The 15,892-nt window shown below is 55.0% G+C and overlaps 13 non-coding genes across 13 annotated transcripts; all 13 read right to left on the bottom strand.

The window, feature by feature from the left end:
• Positions 1 to 2,739: 2,739 nt before the first annotated feature.
• TRNAL-AAG lies at positions 2,740 to 2,822 on the bottom strand. Its single transcript has one exon. It is a non-coding gene; the product is annotated as a tRNA-Leu (tRNA).
• A 5,723-nt stretch (positions 2,823 to 8,545) lies between these two features.
• Positions 8,546 to 8,628, bottom strand: TRNAL-CAG. Its single transcript has one exon. It is a non-coding gene; the product is annotated as a tRNA-Leu (tRNA).
• Positions 8,629 to 10,404: 1,776 nt separating this feature from the next.
• On the bottom strand, positions 10,405 to 10,487 carry TRNAL-AAG. Its single transcript has one exon. It is a non-coding gene; the product is annotated as a tRNA-Leu (tRNA).
• Positions 10,488 to 10,896: 409 nt separating this feature from the next.
• TRNAL-CAG lies at positions 10,897 to 10,979 on the bottom strand. Its single transcript has one exon. It is a non-coding gene; the product is annotated as a tRNA-Leu (tRNA).
• A 1,737-nt stretch (positions 10,980 to 12,716) lies between these two features.
• TRNAL-AAG lies at positions 12,717 to 12,799 on the bottom strand. The gene has a single exon. It is a non-coding gene; the product is annotated as a tRNA-Leu (tRNA).
• Positions 12,800 to 13,811: 1,012 nt separating this feature from the next.
• On the bottom strand, positions 13,812 to 13,894 carry TRNAL-UAG. The gene has a single exon. It is a non-coding gene; the product is annotated as a tRNA-Leu (tRNA).
• A 78-nt stretch (positions 13,895 to 13,972) lies between these two features.
• On the bottom strand, positions 13,973 to 14,056 carry TRNAL-CAG. Its single transcript has one exon. It is a non-coding gene; the product is annotated as a tRNA-Leu (tRNA).
• Positions 14,057 to 14,238: 182 nt separating this feature from the next.
• On the bottom strand, positions 14,239 to 14,321 carry TRNAL-AAG. The gene has a single exon. It is a non-coding gene; the product is annotated as a tRNA-Leu (tRNA).
• A 239-nt stretch (positions 14,322 to 14,560) lies between these two features.
• On the bottom strand, positions 14,561 to 14,643 carry TRNAL-UAG. Its single transcript has one exon. It is a non-coding gene; the product is annotated as a tRNA-Leu (tRNA).
• Positions 14,644 to 14,724: 81 nt separating this feature from the next.
• Positions 14,725 to 14,807, bottom strand: TRNAL-CAG. Its single transcript has one exon. It is a non-coding gene; the product is annotated as a tRNA-Leu (tRNA).
• A 173-nt stretch (positions 14,808 to 14,980) lies between these two features.
• On the bottom strand, positions 14,981 to 15,063 carry TRNAL-AAG. The gene has a single exon. It is a non-coding gene; the product is annotated as a tRNA-Leu (tRNA).
• A 237-nt stretch (positions 15,064 to 15,300) lies between these two features.
• On the bottom strand, positions 15,301 to 15,383 carry TRNAL-UAG. The gene has a single exon. It is a non-coding gene; the product is annotated as a tRNA-Leu (tRNA).
• Positions 15,384 to 15,728: 345 nt separating this feature from the next.
• On the bottom strand, positions 15,729 to 15,811 carry TRNAL-AAG. The gene has a single exon. It is a non-coding gene; the product is annotated as a tRNA-Leu (tRNA).
• Between the last annotated feature and the right edge of the window lie 81 nt (positions 15,812 to 15,892).

Here is a 15,892-nt window from a genome sequence, read left to right as displayed (position 1 = left end):
CTTCTGCAACTTTGACTTAAAGTAATACCTCCTCCACATTCAGTCTTGAGTTCTTCAGTCCAGTCTACTTCTCTAACTAATTCTCTTAATTTTTTAAAGTTTGCCCTTTTGAAATCAAGGACCCTAGCTGAAGACCTATTTTTCTTTATTCTTGCAGTTAGTTAGTTAGGTAGAGGTATGGTGGCTCTCAAAATGTCACCAGAAGAATTCTGGGTAGAAAGCTGTGACGTTATTGGCATGAACTGTAACCGTCTAGATCATTGTTGCAACCAAGGTCCTATAGTTGCACCAAATCTTGTACAAAGGAGGTCAAGTAAGGTGTCTATGAAAAGATTGTAATTTGCTGGTTATGATTATGCTGTCTTTGTGTGTGTATCAATTTTGTATTTGAAGTTATGAATATTAGCTATATACTTGCATCGCAATGTGTTTGGTTCTAAGTAGAACCAGTGAAACATATGGCCATCTTATTGAGAAGGTACTCTTCAGATTAAGTGCCCAATCAAGAAACACTTAACTGACAATGGACCTTAGGAGACTCCAATCCACATATGAGTAGCTTCCCTGGGAACATTCAAACTAACATGTAAACAATGGCGTCAGCCTGTAAAGAACTGAGTTATGCATGGACATGTGACTTCCACTGGTGACTCCAAACTCCACATTGCTGCTGTGATTTTCCACAGTAAGAACAAAGGGATCCTTTGACATGGCAAAAGGACTATAAAAGGCAGCTGCATCATCTTCATTTTGTCTTCAATCCTACTTCTTACCTCTGGAGGAACTTTGCTACAAACTGAAGCTCTAAACAATGGACTGAATGACCCATCCAAACCTGTGGATGTACTCCAAAGACTTGATTTGAACCTGCAGTTTATTCCATCACTGCTACAAGCCTGAACCAAGAACTTTCCCATTACTGTATGTAATTGATTCCATTTAACCGATTTTCGCTTTCAGCTATATTTCTTTCTTTTTATGAATAAACCTTTAGATGTTAGATTCTAAAGGATTGGCAACAGCATGATTTGTGGGTAAGATCTGATTTGTACATTGACCTGGGTCTGGGACTTGGACCTTTGGGATTGGGAGAACCTTTTTTTTCTTTTACTGGGATATTGGTTTTCATAACCATTTGTCCCCATAATGAGTGGCACCAGTGGTGATATTGGGAAACTGGAGTATCTGAGGGAATTGCTTGTATGACTTCCGGTTAGCCCATGTGGTAAAACAGAAGTCCTCTCTGCTTGGCTGGTTCGGTGTGCCTTAATAGTAAAGGAACTGCAGCTTTGGGCTGTAACTGCCCTGTTCTAAGCAATTTGTCCTGAATTGATACTCTCAGTTGTGTCCTGCCAGAGGCTGCTTTGTTACAAAAGCCTGTACAGATGAAACTCTCTCTGTAGCCATACTTCCTCCTATTCACCAATAGATGAGTCTAGAGTCCTGGGTAAATAGTTTATACAGGTGAAGTAGCACAGTGGCCATTCTTCCCGCTGCTCACCAACAGATGGAAGCAGAGAGCTGCTATCCCCCTAGAGCTTCAGGCCACATGGATTTACACTAGGCATAACAATACAGAGAAAATTATGTTAAACACCTGGCTACGGTTTGCATATGACATTCTACCCTGGCTGGGCTGTTTCTGTGCTGGAAATTCTTCATAAGATCTTCTTTGCTCCTCAGTGTGATGCAGATACTGTCTCCAAACATACAAGATTAGCAGCTTGTGGCTATTCCTCTAATTAGGTTATAGGCACCATAAAAATGTAAGATTTTTTTTTTTTTGGTAAGGCATGTTGGGTATTGCCATAAAAGCAATGACAGTTAGTCACCCATACTTAGTTGCAGTAGCTGTTATTCCTGGCATCTGTTTTCTGCAGATAAGTGTTAAACAACAGCTGTCTCACATTAAGGAGCTTAAAAAAAAAAGTACAACATCTCATTAATTGCTATTTCACTCTGTCTTAACAGACCCACTTTAGAGACCTTTAGTTAGCAGCTCTTGCTGTTCGTGCTGAGTGGAATTCATTTCCATTGCTATTAGGATCATTTGGAGAGTGTTACATATCACAAGTTTATTGTGAACAGTCCGAAATCACAAGTTCTGTTTAGCATGCTCCACATCAAATTGTTGATGAAGCTATCCGCATATATGAACTTAGAAGCACATGGTGTAAAATCAGAATATTAAAGTAATAATCTATTATCTTGTATCCTTAGGGCAACCTATTCACCTTTCATTCATCCAGTAACTGTGAAGCCCAACATTCTGCTTTACTTCCATGCATGCAACGCCCAGGAATCCCATTCTCAGTGGGAAAGGAGTTCCACACATGAAAAGAGAGCATAATCTGGAGAATTAAATCTGAAAGAATAATTTTTCTCTAAGGTAGAAAATGTCACAATCTGAATGCTTTGGATAGATGCATTATAGCATGTAACTACAGAGGACTGCAAACAGGGGAGTCTGAGAGAGGGCGACGGAGCTCCCCTGCTGAACAAAGAAGGTGCGAGTACTAACCTTGGGGTGAGTGAGTTTGTGTTTTTCTTTTTCTTTCCCGTTACTTCAGTTACACGGTCAATTGGGTCAGCTGCGATTGTGTGCTGGGGACACTTTGTTCCCTTGATCATCCACAATCAGCCGGCGGCCCCTTCCCTAGCGCCAAGAAAAGGGGCCTGGGCTCACACCCGCCAAGAGGCGACCGCACGGGGCCACGCCACCGCAGGCGGAGAAGGGACTGTCAGGGGTGGGATTCGAACCCACGCCTCCGGGGGAGACTGCGACCTTAACGCAGCGCCTTGGACCGCTCGGCCACCCTGACCAAGCTGGGAGGGGGACCCTTTGGGTGGGAGTCGAAGAGAAAGCACCCCCACCACAGGCCACAGCCCTGAGAGGCTGGAAAGAGAGGGCTTGTGTGACGATGCGGTTCTGGCGGGACCCAACTGAGAGTGCCAAATCAGGACCAATTGCTCAAACAGGGCAGTCACAGCCCTAGGCTAGGGTTTTTCCACCTCTAAGGCAAACCAAAGCAGCCAGACAAAGAGGACTCTGGTCTCACCCCACTGGCTAACCACAAGTCACACAAGCAATTTCCTTAGACACTCCAGTCTCCCAGTATCACCACCAGTGCACTCGTCCTGGGGATGAATGGTTATGAAAACCAACACCCCAATAAAAGAAAAAGGTTCTCTCGATCCCAAAGGACCAATCCCCAGACCCAGGTCAATATACACATCAGATCTTACCCACAAATCACGCTGTTGCCAATCCTTTAGAATCTAAAATCTAAAGGTTTATTTACAAAGGGAAAAAGGTAGAGATGAGAGGTAGAATTGGTTCAATGGAATCAATTACATACAGTAATGGCAAAGTTCTTAGTTCAGGCTTGCAGCAGTGCTGGAGTAAACTGCAGGTTCAAATTAAGTCTGTGGAACATCCCCTGCTGGGATGGGTCATTCAGTCCTTTGTGCAGAGCTTCAGTTTGTAGCAAAGTCCCTCCAGAGGTCAGAAGCAGGATTGAAGACCCAATGGAGATGAAGCGTCAGCCTTATATAGGCTTTTCCAGGTGTAAGAATCTCTTTGTTCTCACTGTGGAAAATCACAGCAAAATGGAGTCTGCAGTCACATGGACAAGTCTCTGCATACCTTGCTGAGTCACAAGGCGTGTCTGCCTTCTCTCCATGGGTCAGTTGTGTAGCTGATGGTCCTTAATGGGCCATCAAACAGGCTAGGCAGAGCTAACACCAGCTTGTCTGGGAGGCTTCCCCCAGAAGCACAGCACAAACTTGAAATACAGACAGCATAGAGCCAACATTCATAACTTCAACTAAAAATGATACCGACATACAGACAGCATAATTATAACCAGCAACCCATAATCTGGTCTTAGACACCTTATATGACCCCCTTTATCTAAGATTTGGTGCCACTGCAAGACCTTGGTTGCAACCCATGTTCGATATGGTCCCAATTTATATCAATAACATCACACCCCCAACGCAAAATTGATGCAGGAAGGGATGACAAAACATCGCTGACTGCATCCCAAGAGCCCCCTTTCCTTGGGTCCGTCTCACTACAGCTAGTGTTGGGCTAGAGGCCGTACCAGTGTATAACAGAAATGGTTTATCAAAGTCATGTTCAATAACATGAATGAATCTCTTTACAAACTTAAGGTATAACTTGGTTAGCTTTTGCAGCATGGTTCCTGTATGTTTCATGTGCTCTTGCCAAGAGCTAAAGAAAACAGCTACTTTATCCATACCAGCTTTGGCCAATGTTTGGAACCCAATTAACATTAAACCAATGTAGATATTGATGTTGTTCATAGTACAGGAATCATGTCATTTAGCCATGAAAGCAATATGGCAGTGTGCCTCAGTTGCCCCTTTCATACAGCACATCAGGTCTGGAATGTATTTTCCCCTGTGAAAAGTTCCAATGCTGTTTACAGGCATTAACTGTGAAACATCAGTATAGCAAGGCCCTTTAACATAAAGTGTGTTTTCATGTATTCCTTTCAACATGTTTAAGGGACTTTCCAAAAGATTAGGCACATTGTACATTGTTACAGTTCTTGGCAATAGCAACACATTAGTTACAAAATTTAGCATTAGCAATAACAACAAATTGATTGCAAGTGTCCATCTACAAACATGTTTGTCATGCCACGCCCTTGGCTCAATACCATTGGAGTTTGGGCCTTTTAGGGTTAATCTGTGGCTGCCCTTTGCAAAATTCAGTTCTCTCTTTCCTCCTTGTCCTGCAGGATTAAACCCTGATTTCTCTTGCTTAACAGAATTCACTGGCTGATGGGGTGGGCCCTCTGTGCTAACAGCTATTAGCAAGTCTTTCTTCTCCCTGCCAGCCAAGTAATTCGCATTAACACAAACACTAGCTTTTAACTCTTTAGCTGCTATGGATTCCAAGGCTGGACTTTGTCTTACAGAGAGACCACACAAATCCAAATAGTCCGAGGGTGAGAGCTGGCTTGCTCTACCCTGCATCCTTAAGCGTTTAGCCATAAAACTGTTCTGCTCTGAAACAGCAGTAACTGAATCTGTCCTCAGACCCTGAAGCACAGACTGCTCACTCACAGAATTAGCATGGAGACAGTCCTGTCCCAACACCATTGTCTTCCCAACAAGCTGGCCACACACAGCCTTGTGGTTATAGGGCTGTTCAACTTTGTTAACAGCTTCTACTCCACCTGAGACCTTTTCAAAGCTGCCCACACTGGATCTCTCAAAAGGAAAGTCAGTGGATCCATTCACAACAGAAAATTTCTGGCTGTTAGGAACAGAAACCTCCTTGATTAAATTACTTTTACACCCTTCAGTTGCAGTAAACCGCTTGCACAGGCTACCATGAGGATTCCTTTCCCCAGGAGCTTTTCTAAGCAGCAATTCACCCATCTCAGAAATTCTGCCCTTCCCCGCTTCACCCAGGGCTTGCTCTAAAGGAACACTTCCCTGAGCCCCCAGAGACTTTTTCTGGGTCTTGCTTATATTGAGAATCACCTCTGGCGCATCAGGCAGATTCCTACACAATCCCCTTTCAGGCAAACCTATAGACTTTCTCAATAACAGGTTAGAAGCACTCTTCTTCCCTTGGCCATGAACAAGTTCAGGAATCTTTTCCTTCTTGCTACAAGTTGTCAAACTGTCAGTAGGCAACACAATTAAATCACCTTCATGCTTTCCTTGTGCCCTGACTAGGGTATCACCCTGATCAGACAGAGTTGCTACACCCTTTTCCAACCACATGTTAGCAACTGGCAAACTACAAGCACCAGAATTGTCTGGTCTTTGGGATCTTGCTAAGACACTAACTGGATGCAACCTAGTCACAGTGCCATTCTCCCCAGCAGACACAAACTTAGGACCATTCCCTTCCTGGGCTTTAGCTGTATTTACAACCAACTCCGAGACAACTGAATCACCCTCAACCATCACAGGCTGAAAGGCACCTTCTGTCTGCTCCACAGACACAGAAGAGCCAGAGACACATTCTCCTTCACCAGACACACAGCTTGGGATCTCATTTCCCTTGTCCCAGCACACAGGGCTGTTCACAGACAACTGCTTGGAGACCGAGATAGCTTCCTTCATAGGCAAGTCAATACCCCTGACAGAGACAGGCACATTCCCTTCACTGTCACATTTCTCCACACAGGAAACAGGTAAGGGACAGGGACACTCATTTTCCACTATCCCTCCCTTCCCAAACTGCTGATTAGACAAAGCCATCAGCTCACAAGGCTGCCTAGGCGCCTCCAAACTTTCCCTACCAGGCATATTGCCACTCCCAACAGATAAGCTGCTGCTTTTTTCACTACACTGAGCTACTTCCAGCAAATCACAGTTACCCATTACAAATTTACCCTCTCCTTCCTCAGTTAGGGCTTTAACCTGACCATTTACTTTAATCTGCTCCTGAGAAACATTTTCCTCACCAATGCGATCTTTCTGCTCTTGATCTAACTCCAGATTTCCTTGTGAAACATCAGACAGACATTCAGAAACTCCACTCAGACACGCTGCTTTTTTGCACAGACAAACCTTTGGAGCAACCCACCTCAGGGAAATCATTGCTCACAATAGACACAGGTTTAAGATTACTCCTCTCCTGTGACTGGCTACCTGGACTGAACAAAGCTTTAACATTTTCCCCAATTAAAAGATCTTTAGGCAATAACTTCCTGACGCCAGCTATCACTTCATGCTGAGCCCCATTCCACACAAGGTGGATTCTGGCTAAAGGCACACGGACAGTAAACTCACAGAGGATCACAACATTCACACCCTGATTTGGTAAATAATCTTCCTCTTTGACCAGATCTGCTTTAACAAGAGTGATGTTAGAAGCCATAGTTTGCCCTAAACAGCTTTTACCATTGACTTTTACACGCTCTATGAATTTTCCATTCCCACTCCCATACATAGCACTGGCACAATTTATGGGGCCACCCTTTACTGACCACACAGTAACAGCATTGACATAAAAGGTGGCATTGTTGGGGTACATTTGGTTACCCCCAGACAACTGCTCAGAGTTATACAACATACCAACATTGTTACAAAATGGACTTTCAAGAGGATACAGTCTCTGCTGTTCTTCCATTGCTTTTTTGACTTGGAGTTGGAGTCTAGCCGTCTCCTGTTGCATCTGTCGTGTTTTCTCCTCAGCAGCCAGCAGCTCCAGAGGCCTCTTATGAGCTTTTTCTTCTCTCTTAGCAACTTCTTTCTTTCTCTCATCAGCCTCTTTCTCCATTCGAATTTCTGCCAGTTCTTGCTCATAATCAAACTGCAGGCTGTCTCTCAAGGCTTGCAGTTTCCTTGCTTTTCCTGTTGCTTTCTGTCTCATGGTCACTAATCTTTAACCAACCAAACTCTCAATCCCAAAGTTAAAATTTGGATAGCGTGGGGTTCTGACCCAAAGCTTAATTGACCTGGTTCTGTGGATCCAAGCACGACTACGCCACTGTGACGATGCGGTTCTGGCGGGACCCAACTGAGAGTGCCAAATCAGGACCAATTGCTCAAACAGGGCAGTCACAGCCCTAGGCTGGGGTTTTTCCACCTCTAAGGCAAACCAAAGCAGCCAGACAAAGAGGACTCTGGTCTCACCCCACTGGCTAACCACAAGTCACACAAGCAATTTCCTTAGACACTCCAGTCTCCCAGTATCACCACCAGTGCACTCGTCCTGGGGATAAATGGTTATGAAAACCAACACCCCAATAAAAGAAAAAGGTTCTCTCAATCCCAAAGGACCAAGCCTCAGACCCAGGTCAATATACACATCAGATCTTACCCACAAATCACGCTGTTGCCAATCCTTTAGAATCTAAAATCTAAAGGTTTATTTACAACGAGAAAAAGGTAGAGATGAGAGGTAGAATTGGTTAAATGGAATCAATTACACACAGTAATGGCAAAGTTCTTAGTTCAGGCTTGTAGCAGTGCTGGAGTAAACTGCAGGTTCAAATTAAGCCTCTGGAACATCCCCCGCTGGGATGGATCATTCAGTCCTTTGTGCAGAGCTTCAGTTTGTAGCAAAGTCCCTCCAGAGGTCAGAAGCAGGATTGAAGACCCAATGGAGATGAAGCGTCAGCCTTATATAGGCTTTTCCAGGTGTAAGAATCTCTTTGTTCTCACTGTGGAAAATCACAGCAAAATGGAGTCTGCAGTCACATGGACAAGTCTCTGCATACCTTCCTGAGTCACAAGGCCTCTGCCTTCTCTCCATGGGTCAATTGTGTAGCTGATGGTCCTTAATGGGCCATCAAACAGGCGAGGCAGAGCTAACACCAGCTTGTCTGGGAGGCTTCCCCCAGAAGCACAGCACAAACTTGAAATACAGACAGCATAAAGCCAAAATTCATAACTTCAACTAAAAATGATACAGACAGCATGATTATAACCAGCAACCCATAATCTGGTCTTAGACAACCCCATTTATCTAAGATTTGGTGCCACTGCAGGACCTTGGTTGCAATACATGTTCTATATGGTCCCAATTTATATCAATAATGTCACAGCTTGTCAGGGGTGGGATTTGAACCCACGCCTCCGGAGGAGACTGCGACCTGAACGCAGCGCCTTAGACCGCTCGGCCACCCTGACGACCTGCGGCACGCCCCGTCGGTAGCTGTCGGCCGAGAGGCCAACGCTCGGGCGCACCAGAAGCGGAGGCCCGCTCCCGCGGCCCCTTCCCTAGCGCCAAGAAAAGGGGCCTGGGCTCACCGCCCAAGAGGCGACGCGACGGGGCCAAACAACCGCAGGCGGAGAAGGACTGTCAGGGGTGGGATTCGAACACAAGACTACCGGGGGAGGAGACTGCCCCGATCCCTTAACCGCAGCGACTTGATCCTCGCTCGGCCACCCTGACTAGGGGCGGTGGTTGGGCTGCCGGCGCTCTCTTGCCTGCCACTCGCCCGGGTACGGCGGCGGGGCTGGCGCATACGCCGCCCACCCGAAGTCCCTTTCTTGTCTTCGGAGGGGAGCAGGCACAGATGGGACGCCCCTTTTCCCCGGATGAGCCCAGGGGAGGAAGCGGGAACTGCCTCTCACGACGCTCAAAAGAAACCGCCCCACGCAAAAGAACCGAAGCCAGCCCAAAGGAAACAAAAAGCCCAGGCCAAGAGGCTGTCAAGGAGTGGGATTCGAAACCCACGCCTCCGGAGGAGACTGCGGCTAAACGCAGACAGCCTTGGACCGCTCGGCCACCATGGACCAAGCTGGGAGGGGGGCCTCCTTTGGGGGGGAGTCGAAGAAGAAAGACCCCCCCAGGACCCACAGCCCACCAAGCCACAAAGCACCAAAGCAAAGAGGAGGGATTGTACAGGGGTGGGATTTGAACCCACGCCTCCGGAGGAGAGGAATGCGACCTGTACGCGCGCCTTTGACCGCTCGGCCACCCTGACGACCTGCGGCAAGCACCCCGTCGGTAGCTGTCGGACGCAGAGGGGCAACGATAGGGTCGCACCAAGAAGCGGAGGCCCGCTCCCGCGGCCCCTTCCTAGCGCAAGAAAGGGTAAAGGGGCCTGGGCTCACACCCGCAATGAGGGCGGAACCGCCACGGTGGGCCACACCAACGCCAGGCGGAGAAGGGACTGTCAGGGGTGGGATTTTCGAAGAACCACGCCTGCCGGTCGGGAGACTGCGACCTTAACGCAGCGCCTTGGACCGCTCGGCCAACCTGTAACCTAAAGGGGGGTGGCTGCGGGCTATTTGCCTGCCCACTCGCCGGCGGCGGCTGGCGCACGCAAGCCCACCGAAGCCCTTTCTGGCTTCGACGGGGGAGCAGGCCAGCGTGGCCGCCCCATTTACCCCAAGCCCCCGGGGGGGAAGCGGGGAACTCCGCCTCTCACGAGGCTCAAACAGCAACCGCCCGACAATAAGATCCGGAAGCCTGCCCCAAGGAACACAAAAACGCCCAGCAAGCGGCTGTCAGGAGTGGGATTCGAACCCACAGCATACGGTGAAGGGGGGGGGGGGGGGGTGAACTGCGGCCTAAAAGCAAGCGCATTGGAACCGCTCGGGCCACGGACCAAGCTGGGAGGGGGAGGCCCTTTGGGTGGGAGTCGAAGAGAAAGCCCCCCCCCCAGCCCCCAGCCCCACAGCCCCAGCAAGAGAGGGCTTTGTCAGGGGTGGATTTGAACCCCGCCTCCGGAGGTGATATGCGACATGAAACGCAAGACGACTTAGACCGCTCGGCCACCCTGACGACCTGCGGCACGCCCCGTCGGTAGCTGTCGGCCGAGAGGCCAACGCTCGGGCGCACCAGAAGCGGAGGCCCGCTCCCGCGGCCCCTTCCCTAGCGCCAAGAAAAGGGGCCTGGGCTCACACCCGCCAAGAGGCGACCGCACGGGGCCACGCCACCGCAGGCGGAGAAGGGACTGTCAGGGGTGGGATTCGAACCCACGCCTCCGGGGGAGACTGCGACCTTAACGCAGCGCCTTGGACCGCTCGGCCACCCTGACCTAGGGGCGGTGGGCTGCCGGCGCTCTCATGCCTGCCACTCGCGGCGCCGGCAGGCGCACGCCGCCCACCCGAGTCCCTTTGAGGCTTCGACGGGGAGCAGGCCAGCTTGGCCGCCCCATTTCCCCGAAGCCCCAGGGGAGGAAGAGGGGACACTCCGCCCTCTCACGAGTCAAACAGCAACCGCTACCGCCCCAAAGAACACGAAGCCAGCCCAAGGAAACAAAAGCCAGCAAGGCGGGATGTAGGAGTGGATTCGAACCACGCCTCCGGAGGAGACTGCGGCCTAAACGCAGCGCCTTGGACCGCTCGGCCACCCTGACCAAGCTGGGAGGGGGGCCCCTTTGGGTGGGAGTCGAAGAGAAAGCCCCCCCCCAGCCCCCAGCCCCCAGCCCCCAGCAAGAGAGGGCTTGTCAGGGGTGGGATTTGAACCCACGCCTCCGGAGGAGACTGCGACCTGAACGCAGCGCCTTAGACCGCTCGGCCACCCTGACGACCTGCGGCACGCCCCGTCGGTAGCTGTCGGCCGAGAGGCCAACGCTCGGGCGCACCAGAGCGGAGGCCCGCTGTCCAGCGGCCCGCTTCCCTAGCGCCAAGAAAGGGGGGCCTGGGGGGCTCCAACCAGCAAGAGTGTCGAACGCACGGGGCCCACACCACCGCAGCGGAGGAAGGGATTTCAGGGGTGCGGAATTCGAACCCACGCCTCCGGGGGTGGACTTGCGACCCTTAACGCAGCGCTTGGACCGCTCGGCCACCCTGACCTAGGGGGGGTGGGCTGCTGGCGCTCTCTTGCCCGCCACTCGCGGCGGCGGCTGGCGCACGCCGCCCACCCGAGTCCCTTTCTGGCTTCGACGGGGAGCAGGCCAGCTGGGCCGCCCCTTTTCCCCGAAAGCACCAGGGGAGAGGAAGCGTGGGAACTCCGCATCTCACGAGGCTCAACAGCAACGCCCCCGCCTCCCCAAAAAGAACCGAAGCCGCCCAAGGAAACAAAAAGCCAGCAAGCGGACTGTCAGGAGTGGGCGGATTCGACCCACGCCTCCGGAGGAGACTGCGGCCTCAAACGGCTGCGAGCGCCTTGGACCGCCGCTAGGCCACCCTGACCAAAGCTGGGGATGGGGGGCCCCCTTTGGGTGGGAGTCCAGAGAAAGCCCCCCCCCCAGCCCCCAGCCCCAGCCCCAGCAAGAGAGGCTTGTCAGGGGTGGGATTTGAACACACGCCTCCGGAGGAGACTACGACTGGAAGCAGCGCCTTAGTCGCTCGCGCCATGGAAGACCTGCGGCACGCACCGTCGGTTATCGCTGTCGGCGAGGTGGCCAACGCTGGGCGCACAGATGCGGAGGGCCCGCTCCAGCGGGGACCCTTCCCTAGCGGCCAAGAAAAAGGGGCCTGGGGCTCACACCCGCCAAGAGGCGACCGCACGGGGCCACGCCCCCGCAGGCGGCGAAGGGACTGTCAGGGGTGGGATTCGAAAACCCACGCCTCGGGGGAGACTGCGGACCTTAAAGCAGCAGCTTGGAATACGCTCGGCCACCTTGACCTAGGGGCGGCGTGGGCTGCGGCGCGCTCTTGCCTGCCACTCGCTGTAAACGGGCGGCGGATGGCGCACGCCGCCCACCCGAGTCCCTGTCTGGCGTCGACGGGGAGGCAGGCAGCTTGGACCGCCACCTTTTCCCCGAAAAGCCACAGGGGAGGAAGCGGGAACTCCGCCTCTCAATGAGCTCAACCAGCAATTTAGCCCGCCCCAAAAGAAAAGAACCGAAGCCAGCCCCAAGGAAACAAAAGCCCATCAAGCGGCTGTCTGGATAAAGTGGATTCGTACCACAAGCCTCCGGAGGAGACTGCGGCCTAAACGCAGCGCCTTGGACCGCTCGGCCACCCTGACCAAGCTGGGAGGGGGGCCCCTTTGGGTGGGAGTCGAAGAGAAAGCCCCCCCAGCCCCTGCCCCCAGCCCCCAGCAAGAGATGGGCTTTGTCTGGGGTGGGATTTGAACACACGCCCTCCGTGAGGAGGGACTGACGAACCTGAACGCAGCGCCTTAGACCGCTCGGCCACCCTGACGACCTGCGGCACGCCCCGTCGGTAGCTGTCGGCCGAGAGGCCAACGCTCGGGCGCACCAGAAGCGGAGGCCCGCTCCCGCGGCCCCTTCCCTAGCGCCAAGAAAAGGGGCCTGGGCTCACACCCGCCAAGAGGCGACCGCACGGGGCCACACCACCGCAGGCGGAGAAGGGACTGTCAGGGGTGGGATTCGAACCCACGCCTCCGGGGGAGACTGCGACCTTAACGCAGCGCCTTGGACCGCTCGGCCACCCTGACCTAGGGGCGGTGGGCTGCCGGCGCTCTCTTGCCTGCCACTCGCGGCGGCGGCTGGCGCACGCCGCCCACCCGAGTCCCTTTCTGGCTTCGACGGGGCGCAGGCCAGCTTGGCCGCCCCTTTTCCCCGAAGCCCCAGGGGGAGATGCGGGGAATCTCCGCCATCTCACGATGGGTCAACAGCAACCGCCCGCCCACCAAAGAAACCGAAGCCAGCACACAAGGAAACAAAAGCCCTGCAAGCGGCTGTCAGGAGTGGGATTCGAACCCACGCAGCTCGGAGGAGACTGCGGCCTAAACGCAGCTGCCTTGGGTTCGCGTCGGCCTCCCTGACCATGCTGGGAGGGGGGCCCACTTTGGCGTGGGAAATTCGAAGTGAAAAGCCCCCCCCAGGCCCCACAGCCCCCAGCAAGAGAGGGCTTGTCAAGGGGTGGGATTTGAACCAAGCCTCCGGAAGAAGACTCGCGACCTGAAGAACGCTTTTAGACCGCTCGGCCACCCTGACGACCTGCGGCACGCCCCGTCGGTAGCTGTCGGCCGAGAGGCCAACGCTCGGGCGCACCAGAAGCGGAGGCCCGCTCCCGCGGCCCCTTCCCTAGCGCCAAGAAAAGGGGCCTGGGCTAAAACCGCAAAGAGGCGACTCCGCACGGGGCAACACCAACGCAGGCGGGTAGAGGGACTGTCAGGGGTGTGGATTCGAACCCACGCTCCGGGGGAGACTTCGACACTTAACGCAGCGCCTTGGACGTCCCGCTCGGCCACCCTGAAACCTAGTGAGGCGGTGGGCTGCCGGCGCTCGCGTGCCCGCCACTCGCGGCGGCGGCTGGGCGCAACGCCGACCAACCCGAGTCCCTTTGGGCTTAGACGGGGAGCAGGCCAGCTCTTGGGCCGACACCTTTTCCCCGAAGCCCCAGGGGAGGAAGCGGGGAACTCCGCCTCTCACGAGCTCAACAGCAACCGCCCGCCCCAAAAGAACCGAAGCCAGCCCCAAGGAAACAAAAGCCCAGCAAGCGGCTGTCAGGAGTGGGATTCGAACCCACGCCTCCGGAGGAGACTGCGGCCTAAACGCAGCGCCTTGGACCGCTCGGCCACCCTGACCAAGCTGGGAGGGGGGCCCCTTTGGGTGGGAGTCGAAGAGAAAGCATCCCCCCGCCACAGCCCCCGGAAAGAGAGGGCTTGTCAGGGGTGGGATTCGAACCCACGCCTCCGGAGGAGACTGCGACCTGAACGCAGCGCCTTAGACCGCTCGGCCACCTGACGAACTGCGGCCCACGGCCAGTCGGTAGCTGTCGTCCGATCGGAGGCCAACGCACGTCAGGTGCGCACCAGAAGCGGAGGCCCGCTCCCGCGGCCCCTTCCCTAGCGCCAAGAAAAGGGGCCTGGGCTCACACCCGCCAAGAGGCGACCGCACGGGGCCACACCACCGCAGGCGGAGAAGGGACTGTCAGGGGTGGGATTCGAACCCACGCCTCCGGGGGAGACTGCGACCTTAACGCAGCGCCTTGGACCGCTCGGCCACCCTGACCTAGGGGCGGTGGGCTGCCGGCGCTCTCTTGCCTGCCACTCGCGGCGGCGGCTGGCGCACGCCGCCCACCCGAGTCCCTTTCTGGCTTCGACGGGGAGCAGGCCAGCTTGGCCGCCCCATTTCCCCGAAGCCACAAGGGGAGAAGCGGGGAATCCGCCTCTCACGAGCTCAACAGCAACAGCCAGCCCCCCCAAAAGAAAACCGAGCAGCCCCAAGGAAACAAAAGCCCAGCAAGCGGCTGTCAGGAGTGGGATTCGAACCCACGCCTCCGGAGGAGACTGCGGCCTAAACGCAGCGCCTTGGACCGCTCGGCCACCCTGACCAAGCTGGGAGGGGGGCCCCTTTGGGTGGGAGTCGAAGAGAAAGCCCCCCCCCAGCCCCCAGCCGCTGGAAAGAGAGGGCTTGTCAGGGGTGGGATTTGAACCCACGCCTCCGGAGGAGACTGCGACCTGAACGCAGCGCCTTAGACCGCTCGGCCACCCTGACGACCTGCGGCACGCCCCGTCGGTAGCTGTCGGCCGAGAGGCCAACGCTCGGGCGCACCAGAAGCGGAGGCCCGCTCCCGCGGCCCCTTCCCTAGCGCCAAGAAAAGGGGCCTGGGCTCACACCCGCCAAGAGGCGACCGCACGGGGCCACGCCACCGCAGGCGGAGAAGGGACTGTCAGGGGTGGGATTCGAACCCACGCCTCCGGGGGAGACTGCGACCTTAACGCAGCGCCTTGGACCGCTCGGCCACCCTGACCTAGGGGCGGTGGGCTGCCGGCGCTCTCTTGCCCGCCACTCGCGGCGGCGGCTGGCGCACGCCGCCCACCCGAGTCCCTTTCTGGCTTCGACGGGGAGCAGGCCAGCTTGGCCGCCCCTTTTCCCCGAAGCCCCAGGGGAGGAAGCGGGGAACTCCGCCTCTCACGAGCTCAACAGCAACCGCCCGCCCCAAAAGAACCGAAGCCAGCCCCAAGGAAACAAAAGCCCAGCAAGCGGCTGTCAGGAGTGGGATTCGAACCCACGCCTCCGGAGGAGACTGCGGCCTAAACGCAGCGCCTTGGACCGCTCGGCCACCCTGACCAAGCTGGGAGGGGGGCCCCTTTGGGTGGGAGTCGAAGAGAAAGCCCCCCCCCCAGCCCCCAGCCCCCAGCCAGAGAGGGACCTTTGTTCAGGAGGTGGGATTTGAACCCACGCCTCCGGAGGGACTGACGACCTGAACGCTAGCGCCCTTAGATCCGCTCGGCCACCCTGACGACCTGTGGCACGACCGTCGGTAGCTGTCGGCCGAGAGGCCAACGCTCGGGCGCACCAGAAGCGGAGGCCCGCTCCCGCGGCCCCTTCCCTAGCGCCAAGAAAAGGGGCCTGGGCTCACACCCGCCAAGAGGCGACCGCACGGGGCCACGCCACCGCAGGCGGAGAAGGGACTGTCAGGGGTGGGATTCGAACCCACGCCTCCGGGGGAGACTGCGACCTTAACGCAGCGCCTTGGACCGCTCGGCCACCCTGACCTAGGGGCGGTGGGCTGCCGGCGCTCTCTTGCCTGCCACTCGCCTGGCGGCGGCTGGCGCACGCGCCAACCGAGTCCCTGT

Source organism: Mauremys mutica, chromosome 3 (assembly GCF_020497125.1).
Source record: "Mauremys mutica isolate MM-2020 ecotype Southern chromosome 3, ASM2049712v1, whole genome shotgun sequence".
Taxonomy (NCBI): Eukaryota; Metazoa; Chordata; order Testudines; family Geoemydidae; genus Mauremys; species Mauremys mutica.
Note: the sequence above shows the minus strand (reverse complement) of the source record. Positions and strands in the feature narration are given on the sequence as shown.